A 5,849-nucleotide genomic window follows, 5' to 3' on the forward strand; every position below is an offset into this window, starting at 1 on the left:
TTATTAAAAATTAATAATTTAAAAATAAGCAAGACAAGATAAAAATAATTTTAACATTAAAAAATTTAACCGTAAAAACGATGCGTATGAACTACATTGCATATAAATCTTTAATGTTGTATAAAATATATGTATGCATTTGTCTTAAATGAAAAGAGAAATATTAAAATTAAATTTAAAAAGGTAGATTAACTATCACAAAATATATTTATTTATAACAAATTAAAGTATACGACGGTTTTTTCTAGATCTAGAGTAAACATTTCTAGAATATCTTCTGGAGAGTTGGTCAAAACTGCATTAGTAGAAATGCAACACTGGTACTGTACAACATAATATCAATAACTATAAAACTATATGAAACTTTATGTTTTTATGATTTTGCACTTAAACCCAAGTTATTGCATAAACATTTCCAACCTATCTTAGTTTTCGAAACTTTATTCACAGAGACCATGGTATATGGTAAATACAGATCTGCAAGTGGTAAATTTAAGATAAAAATGATAAATTTTTTTACTAATGTTTAATAACCACCGAAATTTAACACTATCGAAATTTAGGCTCATACCGGTTTTTGAGGAGAAAATTCAGATGATAAATTGCGTATATATAGAATTCATTTATTTAATTTTATTTATTTTTGATATTAATTTTTTTAAAAAATCGAAGTTTTAAAAACCTCTACTTTTCTAAAAATATTTATTTAAAAAAAAAAAATATTTTTCCGAAAATCAAGGTCTTATTGTTTTTATTTTTCCCATTTCAATTCAAACATCTATGACTATAGATTTAGTGTACATTAAATGATTTATTATTTGTTTCAGGTAATTAAAGTAAAAGGTATTTTTCTTTTAAAAAGATTGGCAATGTTTAATATTAATTAATCATAAATTAAGTGACAGGTGGATGACATGTACAACGAAATATAAGGCTTAATCATCAGGAAAAATGAAGAGGAAGAAAGAATCGGGAGTAAAGAAAAATAAAACAGAATCAATGAATCAACATACCGAGGTATATGTATGTAGATAAAATATCTATGATGTACGAGAGCACACATTTTTACAGGAATGTAGTACGTTATTTGTATTTATTTTTTTTAGCTTTCTAGATAGTTAAAACTTATTTTGTAGTCTATCTTTTTCAGGGAAAGGACAAAGGAAAATTAGAAATCATCGATACAAATTATGGATAAAAAAGTGAAAAACGCTACTAATTCGTAATTAAACTTCCGGAAAAATCGTAGTAGAATGAAAAACTAATTTTTTTACCGGATAATTTGTATTTGTTTAGAAAAATAGTCTTTCATCTTTTTAAAAAATGATTTTTTTCTCACATATTTGTAGATTTCATATACAAACTTTTTCCTTCATAATACATCGCGGAAAGATTCGTTTTATTTGTAACTAAATATATCGCATATGTATTTGATGATTTTGTTTTCCCAAAATGATTTGTCATCTTTCCTCCTAAAGGAATTTGAATTTGACGTTCATGAAGTCAGTTAGTCCGAGAATAAAGCATCTCAAAGCCTTGGCGAATCACAAAACTATTGTTGTGTTATGATTTAGATTAAGATTAATTATTATCATACTAATTAATCATTAGATATTCAATATTATTTTTTATAGTTAACAGTTAATTGATAAAAATATCAAAATAATACACTAATAGCAATTAGTGATATAATCCTATGGATAGGATATCGATTTTTAGTAACGGAGGACACGATGTTTAGCATATCGAACTCTAAAAATGATGTATTTTTATCATTATTTCGATATTTAAAAAAAAAAAAATTAAATTTTGTGCGATTTTATGTATTCACGTTATGATCTCTAAGCGACTTAGAGTCATAATCTGGACTAAGGTAGGTAATTCCATATAATATTGAAACAAATTGCGTTAAAGTAACTATGATTACTTTTTATATAAACATGGAAAAGGAATAGTGATATAATAATCGTCATGATCATGTTCAAATGACCTCTGGGAAATTCCATAGTTTAATAATCTCCTTCGATTTTGATGAACGTTATTAATCCAAACAATATCAAATAGGTTGTTGTAACGCATTGTTATTCTGCACGAAATTGCAAGTTTTAGCATATTTTGCATGCTATTACACGTTTTGGTATGTTTTGCTTAGTCATGAAATTAATTTAAAAAAAAATTTTTTTTATTTATTTAATGTAATTTACAACTGTACAAAATAATACAGTAGGTAAATATATTGTATGTTTCATATACACTGAAAATCTTGGGAAGGAACCACCCATTGGTGGTACTTCAAAGATTAATTTAAATTAGAAGGTCCCGTGGCCATCTTCCTTTTAAAAAATTTAATTTTAATGTTTTTTACAATTTTCCTGGACTTAAATAATAAATTATAATTTCACCGAATTCATGAATTAACATAGGGTTATTTACTTTTTGATATTAATTTTTTTTTTATTTTACCGCCCACCCTCCAAGATATAAATTACTGTATTCTGACTTGTTCAAAACGTCAAATTGAAAACAAATAGTTCAAAATCGCTTAAAGCAAATCGTCTAAAATGAATGGGTGGATGAAAAACTATACACAGTATACCAAAATTCCAAATTGGTACACCCTATGCTGTAAGTAAGATTTAGATAAATTATTTTAGTTTAAATAATAGATGTATGGATAATTATGTTTTGTTATATTTTGTGAGTCGGTAGCTCAGTGGTAAGGCACTGTGCTACTGACTCAGAGGATTCGGATTTGAGCCCTGTGGGTTCGGGAGCCCTCCAGAGTGTGAAGAGGGGAACCTTACTTTGAAGTGCAGCGTGATTCTAAACCAAATCACCTCCGTGCACAACCGTTGGTCTTGGAACAGCACTTCCTTAAAAAATAATGCACCCCTGGCCTTTCATAGGTTCTAGCTGTACAGATTTATTTTTTTAATTTAATTTAATTTTGTTTTTTTCTCTATAGACCTATAATAAACCATTTAACTACGCAGAGCAGTTTATTATTTATTAAAAATCGAAAATTATGTTCCGATTTATGCTTTTCAATGGTTGCTTCAAATATAGCTTTGTATAAATTAAAATCTACAGTTCTTCCTGAATTTTTAATAAATGTAAAAATCGAGTTATTCCAGAAGAAAGTATTGTACGGAAAAATTATTAACAGTTTTTTTTTTTAGAAATATTATTGTTATAATCAAAACGAATATTTCTGATAATTTCTTTTATATCATGGTGGACGAAACCTCTGATGCAGACGCTCATTATTAATTGAAATAATTCATCCAAATTTTTTTTTTAACATTAAATAGTTCATGTTTAACATCGCGAACTTTTTGGACTTGAGCGATACTTGTTAAATTCATGAATGAATGAATTATGAAGCATTGATAAATATCGTTTCCATCACAATTTTAGTTATTAGTTTCATCCTATAGCTATTATTTGCCCATCACTGCTTACGGACGATGCACAATCCGTTTTAAAAAAAGCCACTTTAGATATTAATATGTCAGACCAGTTTTAAACAAAAAAATGTTTATGAAGTTTCACTCCCAGTTACCTACAGTTAAAGGAGCAGTGACCTACAACCTGTGAAACCCAACCACAACCCGAAGACTGAAGCCCAGGCTGGACATCCTGTTATAAGTTCTATATTTATCAGTCCTGTTATTGAAACTCTAAAATTTTAATTTCTTTTTTTTCTTTCTCTTCATCTTTTTCTTATATTCATCTTCAAATATTAAATTAAAAAAAAAAAACATTAAACATGTAAGGCTCAGCAGGCTGATCTGGTATTTAATAAATAAATAAAGTTTATTACCACTCATTTCGGGTTTATCCCAATTAATATTAAAAACTTGAAGTAAAAAATAATTATTTATTTTGCAAAACATTTTTAATAGGAGTAACTCACGAATAAGATCCTAAATTACTGTGTTGTTTCAAACAATGCCTATTACACAAGTGTGGAAGTTAAACGCTCTTTTTCTCAATTAAATTTTAGTGACAAGTCGTTTATAGATATTAATCTAGAAATTTATGTAATTACCTATTTCAACTCTTTTATAGAGAAAGACTGAAGTATTTATATACTATATCGATTTTAAACCCTATTAAAATAGGGCGGAAGATCCTATTAAAATAGGGTTAAATCACATTGGCACCTGTCTACTATCGATGGCTAACAAGGAAATATTTGTAATTCTTTACGCTTTATTTTCAACGATCTAGTTTCTAACCTTGCTTCCCAATCGTTTCCCAATGATCCTCCTAGTCATCTAAGGGAAAAAAAGAAGGTGGCAGATAAATATCAATAAATGGGTAGTTCTTCCCAAACTGACCATAATGATCAGACATAAAGCACATTTGCTTATTGTATTAAAAATAAATATATACTGTTAAATTTTAAAATCTCAATAGAATTAAATTTCGTCAATAAACTGTATTATGATTATAAAATATCCAAAGTCGAAATATTCAATAATATGCTAATGACAAAATACAATTTTCAAATTTTAAATTTACTTGAATTGTTCCCAACTAAAATATTTATTGCTATTTTGTTTTTATAGGAAATTATTAAACAGAAGTTCAGGTCATAAATCGAAATAAATCTAAAAAGAGTTTTTAATAATAATTGAAGCACTGTCATGGGAAAGACAGTAAGTCATATTTCTTTTTTTTTTAAGAGAGACAAATCATTATTAAAAAAAAACACATCTTTTAAAACATGAAAAAATCGTGGCTTAGTTAAGTTACCCCGATTAACTTACACATCGTTTTTTTTTACAACATCGGTCTGTATTTTCCGTGTACGAAAAAAATTGATTTTTTTTTTGTTTACTGTTTTGTGTGTTACATTCTTATCGTTAACGTTTTCGTGTAAAATATAAAGTCAAGAGTTCTAATGGCATTGGAGAAAAAAAAAACTTTTTTCTGATATACTTGTGTTTAGGCATGTAAATTTCGTACTTAAGGTTGAGTTTAATTTTAGTTGCCTTCGTTTTTATTGCTATTCATTTTTTTTAATTTTTGTTATTTAATGTATTTATAAATAAATAATAGTGATTCAATTTATCACTATTATTTTATGTCACCAATTGTGACAAAAACAGTATGTTGATAATGAATAAAGTAAAATTTAGAAAAAAATAATTAAACTAAATTTAATTTAACTAAACTAAGTATTTTTCTTTAAACATATCAAGGCAAATTATCAAATATTCTGTATGACGTAGATGCGACAATTTCATAGTTACGCTCTTTTCTGGGTATATTTCCGAATGTTATAATTAGAAATGGGATTTTAATATTATCAAATATTATTGTTTACAACCTCCATTTAAATGTTTATGCTTCCTAGGAACATTTCGTAATTTTTATCAATTTTTAACTATTTTTATTTCACGCAGTTCACCATTTTATGTTGTAATTTTTTACACATTTTTTTAATATATCACCGTTTTTACATTTTTTGTTATTCCAATTATTTTGTTTAATTAGAAAAATAAATAATTACAACACATAATTCTCAACTTATTTTTTCAAAAGTTAATACCGCCGCTTTGCTTGAATAGTGTTACATCTGAAAAAAACATTTTTCGATTTTATTTACAATTAGACGTATTTCAAAGAGAGTACCTTAAACTGAGTTGCTTTCTTTACTGAGGTCGTCCTACAGACTTACCTAAAGCTTGATTTGTTAAAGATTAACCCCAGTTTACGGTACAGCCAATGGAATACATGAAACACAATATAAAAAAAAATTTTTTGGCAAAAAAAAATGTCAATGTGCCACTATTAAAGCAAAGCAGTGGTATCTACTCATCAAAAATAAAATTGCTTTT

This window comes from Halyomorpha halys, unplaced genomic scaffold (assembly GCF_000696795.3).
Source record: "Halyomorpha halys isolate HHAL.00 unplaced genomic scaffold, Hhal_1.1 Scaffold647.1, whole genome shotgun sequence".
Taxonomy (NCBI): Eukaryota; Metazoa; Arthropoda; class Insecta; order Hemiptera; family Pentatomidae; genus Halyomorpha; species Halyomorpha halys.